The 20,845-nt window shown below is 39.7% G+C and overlaps 1 protein-coding gene across 2 annotated transcripts in view; it reads right to left on the bottom strand.

Moving 5' to 3' along the window:
- The window catches only part of TBXAS1 (thromboxane A synthase 1), a 244,297-nt gene that overhangs the window by 110,369 nt on the left and 113,083 nt on the right, over nt 1–20,845 (bottom strand). The window lies entirely within an intron of this gene.

The following is a 20,845-nucleotide window of genomic DNA, read 5'->3' as shown; positions in this document are numbered from 1 at the left end:
CAATCCTCAGTGCTGAAAGCCTGGGGAGATTCAAACAAGTAACTAAGCTCTAGAGCACCCAAAATCCCAAATCCTAACAGTAATTCCAACACTAATTCTGGTATTAGTTGTACCTAGCAAATACCATTTGCCTTCATATAAAGCCTCAGCTTTTTTCTAGCCCTGCAGGCTTTGCAGGACCCAGCTGTAACTGGAACCCTATGCCCATGGCTGCCCTGAACTTTAGCCATAGTCTCAACCCTACAACCCATGCTACCAAACACCATTTGCTCCTCTTACCTCCAACTTTTCTTCTGTACCTGTGGACATTGCAGTATACAGCTCTGAGTTTCCCCCCAGCCTCAACATTTTCTGTCTATGGGGAAATTTTTGGAATATGTTCCCAGTGCGGGGCTCATCCTTTTCCCAGCCCTCAGGCATGCCATGCAGTATCTGTGATAGCTCTAGGGGGAATAGATCTGGGCTTTCTCTCCCTGGGTGAGCTCCAGAAGTCATGAGCAGGCAATGGCACATCAGTGGGTTAATTTGCTCGTTGTCTTATTTTCAAAGAGCATCGCTGTCCTTGACTTGCTAAAAGTGCAATTGTGATTAGGCATTGCCTATTAGGTACTGCTTAAGAAACTGCATTTTTAAATTGAATTTAATGAAATGAATTTAATGAAAAACCAAAAAGAATTTTTGTAGCATGAAGACAAGACTATGTCCCCCTCCCTCATACAGGAACTATTCATAAAATCTTTCCATAAGATTACTTGTTCAACCCTGCTTGTGCCACCTGATTGACAGGTCATCATCACCAGTTCAGCCAGCAGGTGGAACCAGTACGCCCATGAACGGCTCAGATGGCATTTCATCCAACCAGTGGCACAGTGGCATGACACTTACGGATCAACATAACACTTCCTATTAAAAAAAGTAACAGAAAAAAACCCCTGAAATATCTCCCAGAATACATCTTACCAAGCCTGCAGTAAGTGCATCATGAAAGTGGGAAGGCAGAAGACGCCTCCATATATTAGTTTTAAAAATTCCCTGTTGGTAAACTGATACAGTATATTCCTTCAAAATTGCTTGGTGCTTTGTAAGAGAAAGTCATGCTCACACTCACCCTGCATTCATGACACTCAAAGACACATTATGTAGTGGCTTCTGGTTGAAGCAGAAGAGCACTGTGTCACACGTTATTATAAACAAAAGAGAGTTGGTTTATGTCATATACCCTGTAGTTTCTTTATCATTACCATTTAGCAGGTTCTTGCTTACACAGATGTTCTAGCCTCATCTCTTCAAAATGCGTATCACTCTTCTCTTCACAAATTATCATCACGTTGGAGCAAGACCCAACTCCTTATCCAAAGCTCACAGCCTTCATGGAGGACAAAGGCCTGGCATAGCCCTCACCACTGGGCCTGTCCCACACCTTTGCTCTGCCTGTGGGGGGGCTCCCACCCATATAACACCAGACACAATCACTGAGTGCAGGTGTCGTCTCTCCCAAAGCAGGCTTGCACTTCATTTGCCTTTCCAAAACTCCATATCCAAATCCTCAGAGGCCGCACACCCCACGCTGCTGCTCCCAGGTGTCTGAAGTCAGTCCTTCCTTTACCATTAGAACTGTTCACACACATTTCTTCACAAACACTTTCCCCAAAACCCTCCCATTAACCCTGTTGATAGTCTATTACACTTTTTTCCCCTCTGTAAAAGACCATTTAAAATAGGTTTGATTTTAGTATCTATGATTTAGGAGGTGTTCTTATGGCTGCAGAGGGAAAAAGAAAATCACCAAGCTCACTCCAAAAAGCTTATGTTTCTTTGCAATATCATAAAAGTGTCTAGTAAAAGTTTTTAGTTTAATTTGAAACAAACATGATTGAGGAGAAGGGGAGAATATATCCATGCATTATCTATTTCATTAAGGTTTTAGGTTCTCCTTGGTCATTTAGATATGTCAAAAATGTGTTACAAGGTAGAATTGGTTTCATTGATTACAGCAATTGTCTTCCACTCTACTGAATAGATCAGGCTATACAAAAAGGCATCTTCAAGCCCATTCCTTTGTTGTTGAGTCAGGATCTTCAGCAACTGACTAATGGCTACTGTTCATCATTACTCATTGGAAAAATGGCACAGCCAACACTAGGTTACAAGTAAATACTGGCTTTTTTCCTCTGTGGCAAGCAGCCTGGAAACATCTGTTCTTGTCTTTGCAAACATTCTCTTAAGTCATGGTTTTGTCAATAGAAACCAAAGCGAGTCATTGCAATGAGGTAAATATAACCATTCATAAATGCTAAAATAAACACATATGGCCTCCTGCAGTCTGACCCAGACTGATGCAAGTCACACATCATTCCATTTGTTTGTGTAAGCAAGATCAAAATTAAGTCCACGCCTTCATCGGTTGCATATGGTGGTCAGTTTGCATATTTGGGATCAAAACAATCAAACCAAAGAAAAAAGTATTTACTGTTAATTAATTTGGATTTTTTGTATTACAAACATCAATTGAACTAGAGAAACTGTGCTCTATATGCAGTTTCTGCTGTGTTGAGAAGCGCTTTTTAAACACAATGTTTAAATCTACTTTCCAGCTGACGTAACTGGACTTTTTAATGTTGGATAAAGTCATAAGACTATTACAAGCCTCTCTGTTTATGCACAATTTTCCTAGAGGAAAAAGTTGAGGACCAGAAGGTTCCTTTTACAGATTGCAAGGAGAATTTGGAGAAAAACAGTCCACAATAATTTTTACTACAGATACATTCCTATTCTTTCATCCATTGGTGTACATAGGAACGGCAGGCAATGTCCATAAGAACTTGGGCTCAACCTTTCTGTTACACAGGAATGTCATACTTCATAATCTTCTCATTCAGAGACATCTCTGCAACACCCTTGGAAATTCCAGAGAACACCAAGAGAGTTAGTGAGTACTACCCAGACTTCCACTGCCTGTCCTCTAGGCTGCTGACCCCTGTCAAAATGCTGACCCAAATGCCTTGGGTATGCAGTTAGATCCTCAGAAGAGGATTCACCAAAGCTGAGCACAGAACTGTCCAAGCTACCATGACAGCAACGCAGGAAGTGTTCCACACTTCCCCAGGGCCTCACCACCTCCCTTCTCATGGACATCATAACACAAGGCGCTCCAAAAGAGAGGCCACTACAGCTGTGATCAGGGATTACTCCTTTTCTTTCACCTGAAAAGTGAAGGAAGTCACGGTGGTAACTACCTTTCATAGGGAACTGAACTCAATGGCAAAAAAATTTGGAATTCCTTCCTGTGGATAAGGATGGGAATGAAAGTAATGAAATAAGAATAATGAAGAAGGAAAGAACTATCACAGCAGGAGTACAGGTTAGGAGAAGATTCAGGAAGGGATGCTCCTAAACCTTCCTGTCCTTTCCAGAGAATACTTAGGAGTGAACTGAGACTGAACTTAGAGCATTCATTACCCTTGTAAAAAGGGCTTCAGTCCCAGTTCCTCTGCAAGGTCTGTTTATACAACACTATCATGAGATAAAGACAGATGAGTAATATTTTGCAGTACTATCTGAAACCTTGGCCTCTGTGATCAGCAATATTTTGTAGCAGTATCTGAAACCTTGGCCTCCCTGATCCATGTGACAGCCCTATTATGCTGCAGAGATTCACTAACTTTTTTACCATGAATGCCAGGGACCGCATGGAATGTGGAGTAACTTCAACACATAAGGCAGCAAGTACATATTCCCAAGAATTGCCTATAGGTTGCTAGGTAGGGCACTTCCCAAAAAGATGAGATGAGCACCTTGGAACGACTTCCAGGAGAAAATCATGTGAAAGACTTTCTCTTGCACTCTGGGCAGCTCCCCTGGTCACTGGGGGGTGTACTTATGAGGCCCAGTTCCATCCCCTTCTCTTGTGAATCAAAGAAACATCTTTGCTGCTGCTACATTTCCTTCAGAGTCTGAATCACCAGTTAGTTTCAAAAGTACCTGTGAGGTCCCTCTCCTCTTGAAACAAATTCATAGGTCTCCTAGACCAGACATGAGGTAGGTCTCAAAACTACTAAGCATTTTGGCACCAAAGTGCTTCTGACCATGCTTAGAAAAAGAATTGCAGATGCCTGAGAAACCTCAGTGTTGAAATGACCAGCTCCAAAGGACTCAAGGCACTTCCAAGCACCAGGTATGGCTAAGCAAGAGGTTTTATTTTGTACTTTCAAATTAAACTCCTTAAATTGTGGTTAAATGCTTAGGAGTTTCTGACTACTAGCAGAGGCAAGCCACGTGAAGGGGATGCTTACCAATGGCTTAGTTTAACAGTATTACTAGTATGCAAAACTTTTCTTCAGAGCAGAGTATGCCCCTTTTTCAAGTATTTCATATTTTAATGACAATTTCGGTTTGACCTCTTTCACTCAGATGCTGTAACATAGAAATAAAATTATAAACAGACCAATCTAGTTAAAAATCTCAAAGCACTGAGAATCACTCAGAGAGAAAACAAGTTAGTAGTAAACTATGACCAAAAGCTGAGAGTCTTTTCAAAGGGTTTGTATCAGTCTTCCAAGTTCCCATGCAGCACCTAAAAGCTGATGTCTAATATCCCATTTCCTGTGTGACAACATCCTGGTATACAAAATATACTTGAAACTCTCATTTATCTAATTTGAAACAGAGCATTTGGAATCAGTACTTCAAATCAATGATATCCAATACGTGCAAAAGAACTCAAGGAAGAAGCATTTCACCTTTTTCCCCCCGAATGCTAAAATGAAAATTTGAAAACAATGTCAAACAAAGTAAATAAAAGTTTGCATGTGAAGACTCCACGTGGTTTTCAACATTACAAAGGGTTCAAGATGCTATCTGAATCAAACTACTGGAAGAAAAGGGCTATTAAAAGTTAAAAACATTCATGTTTTACCAACCTCCATCTCAGGAAGTTAGACATGGACAGTGAGATGTTAGGGGGCTCTTCTATACAAAATACCACCCTGCACTTGCCCTGTTCATCTGTTCTTTCTCTAAGCATCTGCTGCAAGTCAGAGGCAAAGCACTCCCTGGCCAAATATGTCTCTTTTTATGTTAGCTTTCGTTTGAAAAATTGTTCAGTAAGAAAACTCCAGGTCAGTTGTAATGGCAGCACGACAAGCTGTCAACAAATCACATTTGCAATATCTGCTTAACTGAAGAATTTGAATTCCCTGCCTGCTACTTCACAATTGTTTCTAATTACATTAAGTGTATATTTACACATCAGGGAAAAAAACAAACTTCATGTATTAAGATTTCCACATCTATCTGTCAAAATACTAATGCATTTTCCTGATAGTAGTAGCTGCTTTCGTTTCTCATTTATTTGTCCCTCAAGAAGAGCTAGGCTATAAAACTTTGCAAGCAGTTGCATAGCACACTTTCAGGATTTTATCTTCCAAGATTTCATATTTGTGGTTATTTGTCTGGTTTCAATCAAGTAAAAAAAATAAATCCTAATTTATCAAAGCATGTCAAAACATGCTTATATGAAATAGCATTTGTTCGTTTGACTCTCACAAATTAATTTGATCACATCAAGAATTAAGTGTTTGTCATAAGCTAATTTCAACAATATTAAAGTCCTATTGCGTACAGATAATATTACAGGACTTATCATGAGTTCCCCAGAGCTCTCAATTTCAGTGAAACAGCGTCACTTCCCAAACAACCTGTAACCAGACTGTTCCTCACATCACTCTCATTTGATTTCTTCCAGGAGAGCAGCTAAAACGCTCCTCTGAGTATCAGCAAGTACCTTGTTCAAAATAAATTAACAGTATTAGCTACTTTTGCATTCTCAAACATATTAGGCTTGTAATAGCAAGCAGTTTGGATTATGAAGCGTGAAGCACACCTCCATATCTTATCATCTTAAGAGTTCTAGGGCGAGATAAAATTTAAAAACAACCAAAAACCCCACAGAGTGGAGCCCATGCACCCAAGCTCACCGATCCCTTTCTTGCAAAACAGGCCTCCTCCAGGTGACACAGCGTTTGGAGGGCCTGTTTCACCACCCCATTGCTTCAGTTTTACTGTGTTGTCACCATGACCTGAGACTAGAGGGATGGGTTGGATCTTGAATTCTCCCCCTTTATGTTCCCCCAAAAAGGCAGCGCTAGAATTTCAAGTGTAGACAACCTGGAAGCTCAGCAAACACACACTAGGACTGAGCAATATTTGGGATTTAGATTCCCTTATAGCGAGTGCCCAGGGAAGGAGCGTGTGCCAGCTGTGAGAATGAAAGACCTACAAGCTCTCTTTGGGTATTAACCCCACAACAGCCAGGGACACATGGAAAGATGACAAGGAGCTCGAGTGGAGTTTGCTGTAGTCCTGCCTGCTGGGACTTTCCATTTGAAGGAGAAAAGAGGACTCGGTGTCTGGAAGACCACACGTCCAGTGAAATCACCAGGCTGCACTCCTACTCAGTGCACACATGCACCTTGCATTTTTGCAAGTTATTGGTACCCACATTTCCAATCCCAGCTTTACTGGTGGGTGGGAGAAAGGGAAAGAAAGGGGTTTTAGTTTCTAACCATTAGTGCTGGCCAGTGCAGCATGAGCTCCCACATCACAAGAACTCATTTTGCATCTGCACAGCTGCTTCCTCCACATCTGGAGCTGGTGCTGAATCCCACTCCCATATACAAGAGCCTGATAAATACAAGTGGCCTTGAAATGGAAAAAATAACCCCCTGCAACATGTCTAAAACCCTGCTGAAATTTTTACTTGGAATAAATCTTAATCCTGGGGCCAGCCTAAGTTCTTACAGCCAAAACTGACTGTGCACTGCCAATATAATATAAAAGCTACCACGAGCGCCGAGGGAACAGCTGAAAGAAGTGAGGAAATGAGAGCTGCCCCACTTGACCACTGAGGAGGGAAAATCCAAGGCTGTGCCATCCAGCAGCCAGGGCATCCAGAGAACACCTAATCTGACATGGTCAAACATCAATTAGAGAGGGGGTGTTCCCTCTAAAAACTCAAATCAAACATTAAACAAAATAAAACCAGAGCTGGTAAGAGAAACTTAAATAAAGCAGCATGGTTGAAAGAAACTGGAAATACTGCAAAATCAATTTGTTTTTCCAGGCTTTCTGGAATAAAACCTAGAGAAAAGTTCCAACAAAATATCTTGTTATATATGTTTTTGGAACAAAATAACTTTACTTTGCAAATTGAAACTACTTTGACTTTATATTAGAAGCTGTAACTGAAACAAAACATTCTAATCAACTTTTTATTTTTATTTTGGCTTTTGACTCTTCAAAAATCAGCCACAATATGAAGCTTCTATCTTCTACGCATTTTCATTCATGCAAATCTCAGAAAGCATTAAGGGCCATGTAAGTTACACAATTTTTTTTTAATTCTTGATGCTGGCAATATAGCATTCCATCTATTCCTACTGCAGTCGATGATGATTATATTAGGACAAAATTAAAAGAGCAAAATAAAGCCTTAAAAGGTTTCAAAATCTTAGACTGAGTGCAGTTCTTGTATCCTAAAGCATATGCAAAAATTAAACCAATTCTTTAGTTATGTTATCCTTTACTATTTTTTCCCCACAGGATCTCTATTTGATTTTGCAAATGTAACATTTATAAAGAAAATAATGTCCTGAAAGATTTCAATACTACACACCAAAACCCCAACTTTCATGGGAAATGAATCAGTCACAAACTCAGGATTCTCAACCTTTAGACATAAAGCTCACATGACAACTTGTAGAAAAGTTAGTGATCTGCAGAGCTCTGTCACCGGAGAGTGATACTAGCAAGTGAGTTTCCTTGTTCTTTAATAATTTTTGTTGAGTCTGTGTTTACTGAGATTCTTCAGGGGCTTATAAACTTAAGCAGTTTGGTCAGATTTTCAAAGTGGTTTTTATATCCAGCCCTTACACTAGAGGGAACAAAGCCAAAGTCAAAGAAAAAGACTTTGGGTTTATTTTTCCCCACAATGGATAAATAACCCTATCTTTTCCCTAGGCTTCTTCTCAAAAATAGCAAGACTATTTTGACTGAAAAATTCTAAACAGAAAATATTAATCGAAACAGTTAAAGTTTGATAACCTAGCGAAAGGTAAACATTGTAATGGAAATTTTGGGCAACTTTAATTATAGATATCACCATTGCCTCTGATACAGTACAGCTTTTTCGAAACTGATGAAATACCAGTATCGTCCTGATGACATTAAAACATGACTGAAGGTCAACGACTGGTTAAACTGGAATGTTTCTGAGCCATTGTTAAATTATTCAGAATTAGTTTAGGAAAGCTGCATAAAAAGTGCAAGAGTGCAGTTTTACCTTCATCTAAATGCGCATACTGAAAATGGAAAAGGAAATGGGGAAACTGTCCTTTGCAATTGCCTTGAAAAGGGAAAAGAAGAATATCTCGTGTATCTTCAACTTACAATTAATCTAGTAGAGGAGAACAGTGCAAGAGAGTTCTTGTTTTTACTGCTTATTTCCCCAAACCCTTTTCTGCAAGAGCAAGCGTGTAAGGAAAACAAGAAGAATGGGACATTATTTCAGTAAAGGATGTAGTTATTTTAGTTTCTATTGCAGGAGTAAATAATTAACAATGATCAACAATCCTTTTCTTTTACTGCAGGATAGCTGTTTCCTGATCCGTATCTCTATCTGTTGCTCTGAACGTGTCTCTAAATGGAGCCTCCTCTGGCCATCACCCAGCCTTCAGAAACGGGTAAATCAATGTGAAAATGAGCAGTGGCCAGGAGTGCTCAAAGCAGAGAGCACTTGTTACGCTGGAGAGCTGGCAGCAAGCCGTCCAGTGTGAAGACTTGAATTCATACCCACGCCCTCCTCTTTCCTTTTTCTTTTAAAGGTGGTGAATTTAACACCGACGAAAAGTCAGCAGAACTGGCAAGTGCCTGCAACTTTCCTTGGTCATGGTCAGGAGCACTGCATGGTCAAGACACACTGCAGCCTGTTCCCCTCTGAAGGCTCCAGCCAGCCAACTATTTGCTATCAGCTATTTACAATAAATGGTGCCAAGGTATGTGGTTGCTATTTAAACAAAGAAGAATTCTCACTAGAGACTAAAATAAGACCTGACGACTCATTTTTCACTTCTGATCTGTAAGATTTATAGCTGCAACACACTGTCAGTGGTAAGGAGCACATTGTCTCTGAACAGCCTTTTCCATGAAGTTTTCACTCTTGCAGAATGAACATTACATAGTGTACAATCACAAGCAAAAAAACAGGATAGCAAACATTTTTTTTGCTCAGGAAAAATTTACTGGAGTTAATTGCTAAATTACAAATTGATTTTGTAAAGGTCAGAAGACAACTTTCCAGACTTTGGCCAAAGAACCACGAGAGAAACAGCTGCATCAATTTAAGATGCTACTACCCCATCAGCTGTTTGCCACTCCCCATCTATTGGAGATTACAACCGCTGAAATGGAGCTGGTGGAGAGCCTGCGTGAGCACTCTTCATCTGCTTCAGTGCCAAGTCAACCTGCATAGTTTTGAAAAAGTCCGCATTGATACATAAACTGAGATGGATTAGCTCCTGAGCTGAACCAGATGAAGAATGCTCACATGATCCATTTTGTAGGCCTTGCCGTGGGAACGGTAACTTCAGCTAAGACATGTTAACAAAAGGTTGTTAGCCTTGTATTAGATAAGAATATTATCATTATATATATATAGATAAAAGAAGGAAAGGAAAAAACCTTTCATATGTTTAAGTTGAAATATAAACATAAAGGCAGGTAAATGGATTAAGCTATCTGAATGAATTACTAAAGAGAGAATTATTCCCACTATTTTTGAGATGATAATGCTACTTTTAAAAGACTTAAAATGAAGAGCAGAGGCTTGGCAAGGATTAGTATAATAATGCCCATATGTATCACATTAACTCTCACTGAAGAGGAATGAACTTCACTTGCACACACACAAGTCCCCCAATATAACTCCTATCACATTCGAAACAAAGAGCTCATCCACAGAAAAAAGCCACCTGCTTGCATAATAGTTAATAGAAGAGATTCAAAAGCCGGGGTGGGGTGGGAACTGATTTGGAGTCAGTGGAACCAGCAGGAGAAATGATGCCCAGATGCAGCCTCTGGCACTGGAAGTCAGCACAGCACTAGTTGCTGGAGGCTGAGCGAATAAGCCAGAAGGAAGATTATTGTCACTGCCTGTCTTGCTGTTATGTCAGTCTTTTGACTTCTGCTGCTGGCCATATTTGAAAGAGATCTTAGGCATGATACATGACAACCATTCAAAGTATCATATATTGCTGTGTCACGTCTGCTCCAATGCTCAGTGCTGAACTTCTAGCCTTCTGGGTAGGGACATGTAAACCAGGCCTCTCTGCTGTGAAATATGGCTTGCTCGGACCTGAACGGGTTCCTCTGTCATCAGATTCTTCAAAAGAACTTTTTGTTCATGAGCAGGTAGTTACCTCCAAATGTGGATAAAGACATGAAAACAAAGCAAGTCCCTGGGTCTGAACTATGATTGCTTAAGGATGTGAAAAGGCCAACTATAATGCTGTGATCTGAGCCTATGTGAATTCTGGAACAAGTGACAAACTAATTACTTTTCTCCTAACAAAAGTAGACTGGGAAAGGTGGGAATCAAAGAACGTGGTGCTCTATGTCAAGAACAGGGAAAAGGGAGAAAACTGCAAACAAAACAAGTAATCTGCAACTGACAACAGTTTCAGAAGTCAGAAATGAGGGAGTGTTGAAAACCCATGCTACTAGACTGAATAAGCTTCAGAAAAAATATCCCCACAGCCCATGCCTAAAGAAGTAGGAAAAGTTGAACTTCCCTTTAAAGAAAAAATCAACAGAAATCAAAGGTCAGGAGCAGAAAAGACCAGCATGAACTGTGTCACACCTACTCATAACACAGTCAACTAAGGACAGGGTTAGATAAGGAAGCAATACTGTATTTAAACAGGAAAAAATCATTTATCACCCTTAAGATTTCACTTATTTTATCCAGCAATAAAACATGTTCTTTAAATAAGGAACAGAGCCCTGGGAATAGATAGTCTTTTCCTGTCTATAAGTGTTGTTTGTCTTCAGCATTGCAGCATAACAAAAAAAAAGTGCTGCAAAGCCAGTAAATAAATAGCCAATGTAAGTTTGATGAAAGATTGGCTCAGAAGACTGCTTTTGGCCTGAATAGAAAGATATGCTTTCATCCTGTTTTGACTATACTCATACGTTTACCTAACATAATTGGATGTAGTTAATATTGCAGGAGCCTTCAAGCAGCGCACATTTCCCTCATTAGTGGGTTTAAAGCCTTAATGATATCTCCTGCGCTGCAGAAAAGCCCAATGTAGGCTTTAAAAGTGATTGGCAAGTTTCAACAGGAGAAAAACTGGGGGAAGGGAAGGCAAAACCTAATAAAACTCTGATCTTGTTTTCTTCAGTCATTTAGAAAAGGAAATTTTGCAGAATGATAGAACAAAGGAAAAAAAGCTGAGGATAAACAAGTCAAAAAAGATAATTTCAAAAGTTGATCTCACAGTAACTCAAAGAAACGTGAAAGACACAGGGAGTGGGCAGAAAGAGGGAACATCCCTTCACATACTTGCAGCACATTAAGATACATCCATACTTAGTCCTACACAAACTCATTCTGACATAAACAAGTGCATACGCGCAGAGTATTGTCAAATCAGCATCTTCCTACACCTGCAGCAAAACCACCTTTTTGTAGTTTCATTATGCAGCTTTTTCTTTTCCTCCTTTAAGTCTCAATAGAGTTGGCAGGGCAGTCTTGCATCTAAGAAAGAAAATGTCACAATATACCATTAACTAAGTACATGCAAAGGGTTTGGGTTTTTGTTGTTTGTTTGTTTTGGTTTTGCTATTGACTAATTTTGACCATTTTCCAGGAACAGAAATTTCACAGGCTGGTTTAGTTTCAAAAGAAGCATAATTATGTACAGCTGTATTCAGTATTTCTTAACTGCCTTGAACAATCAGTGAAAGGGAGATTTGCACACATTATCAGCCACTATCATTAGTGCTGTAAAGTACGTAATCCATCTGGTGTTCTGGTGTCTACCTAGGAGCAGGTATTGAACCAATGATGGCTGCAGTATAATAGCATAAAGGAAGAGCATTAAAAACAAACAAAACAACCCAGCAGCCCTAGTAATTTCTCAATACCAGATTGTCCTTGCATTTGTGTTCCCCTATGGCTTTGCAAACCACTTTTACACGTATAGGCACAGAGAGTGGAGAATTAAAAATGTAAATTTCATCAACATGCAGTTTTGCAGTCTTCACAGGGGAAGAAGTAGCAGGATACCATGGTGATGGCAGCACTGCAGCCCATTAATAAACCAGAGAAAGAGTCAGGGATAGATTCGAATACTTAGACCCATGCTGAAAAATAACTCACTTCATAGTAAATCCTGTAAAAAATAAGATGACTGTGCATCTCAACATCAGCCATGGTCTCAACCTACTGATTCATCATGTCTTGATGGGGGGGCAAGGGAAGAGGAAACTTGTTTTTAAGCCTTCTAGCCTCCTTACAGTCAATTGCATTGCTTTTATATTGCCAAGGTTTATGGCCCATAGCATCTGAAAACAAAAAAACCCATGGCTGAAAAAGAGAAAAAGTGGAAAGTTTTTATTTTGCATTCCATCTGTGTGTAACCCATCTGTTTCCACCATCACTACTAGCCCTTCATACAGGAGGGATAAGCTGGTTTTATTTGCTGTCTTATCTGGAAACGTAACAACTATTAGTGTTTGCTTATGCAATTAGAGATTCATAAATCTCTAGCAAAGAAATTCACATGACTTACGTAGCAAACAATATATTAGCTGGTTAAAATACCACCCTTACAAGAAGTGTGGCTTTCTCCAAGCCCAGCCACAGTCTGACCACCATTGCTGGGAACATATTGACACCTTACAGGAGAGCTCCTTCCAGCCATGACAACACAGAAAACCTTCCTCCAAACAGCAAACCATCTAAGTAACCACTCAAAGAAAATCAAATGTCAGTTAGAGGTTCTCCTCTTTAACAGAGGGTCTTGCCAAGTCAGTCAACCAGACCGTTGGTCAACTAATTGGAGTTAACTGTGGTCAGTGTTTTTTGATTGATCACCTGTAGGCCATTCAGTGGCTCTCCAAATTACTGTTATCGATATCTTCCTAAACGTTCAGAAGTCTTTATCTAATGTTTAAATGTGTGAGAAGAGACTGTGTTCACTCTCTTTACCATGCAAGGGACCCAAAAAGGCTCCCATTTAAGGAAACATTCCCATTCTGGACAGAATACTAACATAGGTAAATACACACTCACAGCCTGCTGAATTAAATGAGAATGTGCATAGAAGTAAATGCTAACATCTTTTTATGAATAGTCGTCAGCAGAGGCACATGCCAGGTGTTCCAGATAGGTACAAATGAGCTTTTTCACCTTGCAGGACAGATTTCACTTAGCTTCATGTTCTGAATTAGAATTACAAATAAAAATGACAAACTTAAAAGAAAATAATCCTTAAAATTCATTCAATTGAATCTGATAATATTAACTTCACTACTTCAGGGTTTTTTTCAATACTTCAAAATAGAAAGTTACTTAAAAGGAAAAAATGAAAGAGAACTTTTCAATAAACCTTTTCCCTCTACATTTCCGAAGCTTCTTTTAAGAACAAAAAAACCCCAAACCCTCCCACCACAACTATTTGCATTAGCAGATAAACCAAATCCCAACCCTTTGCCATCAATTCCGAAGCACTAACATTCACTAATGACAATGTTCAGCTGGAAATTCCCAACATACTCTTTTACATTTGTTAGGGTGACAATGCACTTCCTAAATGATTTGCTCTTTTGAACATAGGAATTCTGTAGCAAAGCCAAAACCTGAGCTCAGAGCTCCTAAATCCCAACCTGGAGCCCTAATCACAAAACCAGACTTCATCTCACTGGGATTCAGAGGATCAGGTGATTCCCAGAACACGATCTACTAATATCTCAAGTCTTTCTTTAAGGCTAACTGAAGCCAAAGTCTGATTAATTTTACAGTCAATAGCAGTGATCATTTGACAACATTAGTTTTGTGCTATTAGCTTCAGGATATGGGGAATAAGGGGCAATTTGTTGTGCATGCATAAAAAGTCTGAAAGACATACACAGTCTGAAAGAAATGACCCTCTCAATATTTATTATTTTAATTTTAAAGTGTCTATTGCAAGCATATGCACTGCTACTTTAAAACATTTAAACAAAACTGGATTTAATTGCTCAGAAAAATTAACCAGCAACCTCTGAAAGAAAAAAGAGGAAAGGAAAAATGAAATCCAGAATAAAAAGCTATATTACCAGCTAAAGGAGGCAGCAAAATAGTTACATATACATCAACCATGATAGAAAAATATCCCAATGTGTCTAGAATGCAGGCATGGAGGCACACTGGAGAAAGAAAGCAGACACATCATTATGGTTGTTGAGCCTTGGAGCTCCTGGTCTGGCACAGCCCAGTGAGAACCATCAGGTCAAATGAAGGATAAGAGCCCTCGCTCAGCTCCCTGGCAGGAACAGGCACTGCAAAATCACTCGGGCATCTGGACTCACATGGCTGTACAACAGCACCCACAAATATGCAGTCAAACAAATTAATATTAAACAGCTAAGGGCTATACAGCCAAACTCATTCCCTGCAAGCATAATTCCCCTTCTATAATGATGCTGTACCAGCCAAGATTTCAAACCAACTATGATCCAGCAGCTGTAGAAAAATGTTAGGCAAAAAAGTAAATCTTAATAAATTCACTGCTAGAACACCTTTTCACTTACCCTCGTAAGGCACAGAATGATTTTTGGAAGCACTAAATATTCTTCGGCTCGATGAGACTAAGCCTTATTGTACACGTGGCAGGATTGACACTTGCTTGAATTTGTCCCACAAAGGGAGCGAGGAAAGAACATCACAGCTCTGTATCACAAAGAACTGGGTGTTCAAGGCACGGCCTGCCGTCAGGTGTGATGGCTTTGCTGCATCAGGAACTGAAATGTCACCACGGAATGTACAAAGAGGCACATTTTGTGAAGTTTCCATAATAAGATACGGCACTATTGATGTCCACAAGGTTCTAGTGAGGACTAGAGATTCAGCATCTCCTCAAATCACAGAGAGACCCCAAATCAACATGTATGCATCTCTATGCATCCGTAAATATATACAAATATGTATACGTGCAGATGTAACAACTAATTGTGGGACGTGTTGGCTCCAGAAACATTATGCTGGCCACCTTCCATGTCCTGTGTGAACCCAAAAAGAAGATGAAACAAGATGAAGGAATGGGGGAATGAAAAAATTTATCTAAAAAGACAGAGGCATTAAACAAATTTAAAGCACATTCCTTCCCTCTGCTGCCACAAAAACCAGATTGTTTTTAAAACTAAATATCACAATCAAATTATTAGCACACACTGGAACATTCACTCGTGTACTAAACCATCCCACTGAACAGTCATTTTAAAGGTTGGAAAAAAGAAGATTTGAAAATATATATATTATTTCAACTTTCTTTTTTTCATTTGTTTGAATCATTTTCCAAATACTGACTTGCCCGCCATCACACTGTGCGTCACCAGTGCTCCAAACCATGCGCCCATGAGAAGGTGAGCCTCCAACAAAGCACACTCATCTGTTTACAAACAACAAAGCACACTCATCTGTTTACAAACTGAGTTCATTGCAACACTTTGCAACAACAATTTGGAAACAAACTAAGAAATTCACATGAAAGGATGATGCAGATGAGGATGATGACATTGACACAACCGGAAATAATCACAGGACATGTAATCTGAAGAAAAGAAACATTTCTAAACAAACAACCAAGAGTACAGGGTCAAGCATGTATATACATATTTTTTTTTTGTGGCAATAGTACACAACTTTTCATTTCTCGACTATTTTTATGTGACATGTCTTCAAATGAGTATGTTAGGGGGGTGATATTTCAAAACAAAGCCCACATTTGTGAGAGAGGGACTGAAGAAACAGCCCAGCCCACAAGCTGAAGCAGACTGTGGGTTTGGATACACAACTGAATTACCACCGTTTACTGGATGACAGCACATCAGTGGGGCTGCTGCCTACAGGCAATGCCCGTACTCTAAAAATCAAGGCAGAGGCATCAAGTAAGATCTTGCACAAGAGATGTAAGTGAACCTTTACTTGCAAATGACCAAGAACACAGAGACACACACACACAGAGTCGGTTCCTGAGGCACCACACTGAACTGTCTGAAGCCAGTTGTGCATCCCAGTCCTGTTCTGGAGACGCATAATGGCTATCAGTTGGTGTAGAGTTGCCTGAAGTTAATGGAAGTACGCCAATTTAGGCTGGCTCATGGCCTGACCCAAAATTCATAGAATTACAGGATGGTTGAGTTTGGAAGGGACCTCTGGAGGGCATCCTGTATCAAATTTGGATGGACCTTTTGACAGAGTAATATACACAGACACTTTTCTTGCCAGGACTTTGTCCGCTAACAAGAGACCAGAAAGACAGCCAGTGCAGGGATATGGCATCTGTCCTGGACTGCAGCTGATAAAGATGCAGAAAATAGGCTCCTTCCCATTTGGTGGCTGTATTTTATTTGTTTAATGCCACAAGTAGTCCTGAAGTTTTACAGATTTAGCAAAATAAAGATGAGTCCAACAGCTTAATGTAACAGGCGAATTCTACACATGAAAAGAATAATCACACCCCACACAGATGAACTAGGAGGCATGAACTAGGATGAACTAGAAGGGGAAGGAGAAGGACAGAGAAGCAAAAAGAATAGTAGCTCTGGCAACTGTCTTTTCCTTCAAGAGGGATACAAGGAACTTGTATTGCCACTTTATATCGACTTCCATGGTGCTATTTTGTTCTTACTTTTCCCATTTCAGTATTATTTGTTGTTAATCCCTTGTTACTTTTTCCACTGTAGCAGCAAAGCTCCTGATGAGAAAAGAGTGATGTTTTCTTACAGCTATTGGAATTGGCGTAGATATTTGTATTTTAAAATGTCACCCTCCTCCAGCTGACTGGCATGCAGATTTAAGGATTTGGTCTGGATCAACTACTTGTTTCCACTTATGATAGCCACATGGATCCTGGCAGAGCACTGACTCCAGCAGCCTGACAGACCTTGACTAGCCTGTACTGATCCACATTTTTAGCAAATACTTTGGCTTACAACTTCTGAATCATTTAAATTGCATACCAGGTAATATCTCTTTTCACATTGCTCCACCTTAACATTCTGCTCCCACATTTTTAAAAGTACAGTTTAATGATTCTCAAGTACTAATTCAAAAACAAATTTTCAATGCAGAAATTAAAAACAATCTGAAAACAGATTATGTATCATTACCCTGCATGTCAGAATGCAACAAACATCATAGATCTATCTCACTCACAGCATGGTAAGGCAGCTAAAAATGGTCTTAGTTCTCTTAAAAGAAAACCTCTATTTAAGAGATAACTTACTGTAGTTGTGAGAAAAAGGTACCATTTACTGCAGCACAGCCCTGCCCAGAATGCTGGCTGAGGTTTCCATGGTTAACCTAAATTAAAATCAATTCCATATTTTTTGGCAGAAGGTCTATAAGCTAATTTTCATCTTTTCTTCTGCAAGTGTAATTAAAAACATAGGGAAAAGGTTTCATATGCCTCAAGTATGAAGGTACATTACAGTAGACGTATTTGTTTTCAAATGGGTACAATGCTCACCTTAATCAAGTCAAAATTAAGTGGGAAAGTAGAATGTAATTATTGCCTTCTTGTGATCATACAGTTAACAATAAATACACCCCATGCCTACAGGGGAATAACACCCTGCGTGCCAGACTTGGTTGCTTGTTCTAAAAGGAAGTGAACCTTAGTGGAGATTTGATCTGCAGTCATCATACTGTCCCAAGAATTACTAATCCGTAACTCAGAAACAACAGAAGATGACAAAGGAAACTAAAAGGTTTTTTACAGCAATATTAAAAAGATATTCATAGTAAAGATGTGAAATGTATCATATCAAATGGAAACAATGACATAAAATGGAGTTTGCCTTCTATTCACATGCAAAATCTACTTTGTCCATACGAGTGAGCAAGCAGATAGGGTCAACATGAGTGAAGCATACAAGTGGTCCCGGCACCTCTAGGTGTGCAGACAGGACACAAGATGCTTCCAAAAGAGTCCTCTCAGCAGAGGACCACCTTGATTCCACACAGGTCTTCTGACGACTTCCCAGCAAGCAACCAGCAAGTGCGCAATCCCCGATTAAGGTCATTCTTTTTACGCGCCCTTAAAGGCATGACATCGTGCTACAGACAGCTTTAATAAAAGCTTGGAGTTCACTGTCTATCTTCTGTCTATCAAGTACATCACCCAGTGTTTGCAACTCTTCATAAGTTCTATTTCCCATTGTCTCTTACTCTAATAAATACCTATTTTAAGACTAATTGAAAGAATAGCAAAATATACACAGAATATAAACTTTTTCTACCCACTAATACACTTAGTTTTTAGAATTAGACCTTCACAGCCTGCAATTTAGTGACACTTCATTAACATACGATTGCTACAATTGCTACAGAGTGTGGGGAATAATCTGCCTTTGCAACATTCTGGGTTAGATAATTCATGTTACATTTCACCTCTGATGGATGAGGTTCAAATCTTGAAATGCATTTGGGGAGGTGGGGAAGCAAAGAAAAGCACGGTGAGTTTTCCCAAGACCTGTTCAAGTGCAGTGGTCTTACTCTCTTTGCCATCCTTCTCATTCTTAAAAACTGACACTCTAACTGAAAAAAAGGCTTTGGGTTGAAACAAGTGAATAACCTGGCTTTGCAAACAGCACTGACTCTGAAGTCAATTCTACAACCACTCATCAGTAGACCACCTGGGGAAGGAACGGGTAAAATAAGGTAGGGGGATCTATTTTGAATTTTTAATTCTCCACTGGCAAATAGAAACCCTGACTTAAAGTAGAGGAGCTTGCTTTTAGTAATTTTAAAATGCACAAACAGAAGCAACCCTATTAAAAGTCTTAAAATGACATTTATTCAGTTAATATGAAAAGAAAGAATTCTATTACTTGGAAGGTGCTTTTCTCACTCTCACCTTTCAACCATTATTCACATACAAATAAAATCACATCTGAATAAATTCCACTGGCCTTCATAACATACCATCAAGTATTACTTATTTTCAGACAGAATCATTAGTGTACAGGATAACTGAGTACTTCGCTGAGAGAGCTGATTGTGAATTAAGAGGAGAGGCAGTTTCCAGTGTGAAAATTCAAGAAGAGAAATAGATCCCCAGGTAAGATGTGGAAGGATCCGGAAACAGAAGGCTACTTATCTTCAGTAAGTGAAAAGCAATGGCTAGAACAGGGGGAACAAAGTGGAAAAGTGAGAAATAACAACACTTGAATATCGTGGCTGTGTGAGAAGACCATGGAACAAGCAGATAAAAGCATATAAGATGAAGCAAGTTCATTTGAATTAAACTCACTGGCATTAAGCAAACCAGAAATAGCAACAGTGCACAGGGGGGAACTGTTCATTTTGTTAAAGAGAGGGCTAGGAGTTAATTTTTCTCATCTGCCATTGACTTTCTGGTTAGTGGCAGGAGATGTCACTCAGCCTGTGTTTCAGTTCCTCATCCATAAAGCAGGACGCTGTGCAGAAAAGCCACAAATGGTTCAGGGGGACAGTCAAGTGATAAGGGCAAGATATGAACCTACACAGACAGCTATACCTAACAGATTACCTGACAAAGAAAAAAGAGGGAGGGAGACAGAGAGGGAGAGAGAGAGAGAGAGAAAGAGAGGAGAAAGACTGGCTACAGTGACCTGACCCACCTGAATTTTAGAGAGGAACACAAATGTTACAAACCATACAGATGGATGTACAATCACAAGAAAGAGATAAGCCTCTGACCATACAAGCCTGGAGAGAGAGAAAAACTTCACCAAATAAGAAGGGTGACAATGCACAGAGAGATACATCCAAATGACAAGGCTACCAAAATTACGAGCAGAATGAATATCTGAATGTACCCTCAAAGGAATGTTCTGTAATTTCAGGGAGGTGTTATTTGGGCACCAGCTACTGCTATGAATAGTGGGTATGGTCTATTCCTATCAAATCTACAGGAGAAAAGCATGGGAAAGTTATATAAGGAAGAAATAGGGCTCCTCCCTGGGGTTGCAAGAAGGGAAAGGGTAGGAAATTCCTTCCTTTAAATTATAGAAAAAATGGGGAAAAGACCCTTGCCACACACAACAACTTCAGCCTAAGATGCTTCCACACTGGGATTCTTCCATTCAGATGTGAATTATAGGCAGAATGGAGAACAACTGGTACAAGAGGTTATTAAATAAAATACAGGTAGTCACAAGATGAACCTCATGTACCAAAAGAAGCAAGTGAAGGAGACAAGCAGTCTGCAAACAGACTGTCTGGTTGCAGAGAGGATCAGAGGGGCAGAGGAGACAAACAGCTGATCGGAGATGAAATTTTCCCTGAGGACACAAACAACCCTTCTGAATACATGTGAGTTTATTTGAGCAGGTTGGAGCGTACAAAAGGGCCAGGAGAAAGCAGGGAATGGACAGCACTGAGGCAGCGTGCAGTCACAGTGACAGTAATTCCTTGTAAAATGCTGAAGAACTGTCGGAAACCTTTACTGTTCCTCTGGCCATTCCCCCCTCATTATTTGTTCTAACCAATACTTAAAAGAGAGCTTTTTAATATATATGTGTATATAGATAAGTAAATTAA

This window comes from Calidris pugnax, unplaced genomic scaffold (assembly GCF_001431845.1).
Source record: "Calidris pugnax isolate Ruff unplaced genomic scaffold, ASM143184v1 scaffold1, whole genome shotgun sequence".
Classification (NCBI taxonomy): domain Eukaryota; kingdom Metazoa; phylum Chordata; class Aves; order Charadriiformes; family Scolopacidae; genus Calidris; species Calidris pugnax.
The sequence above is the reverse complement of the archived record's forward strand: the minus strand, read 5'-3'. Positions and strand labels throughout refer to the sequence as shown.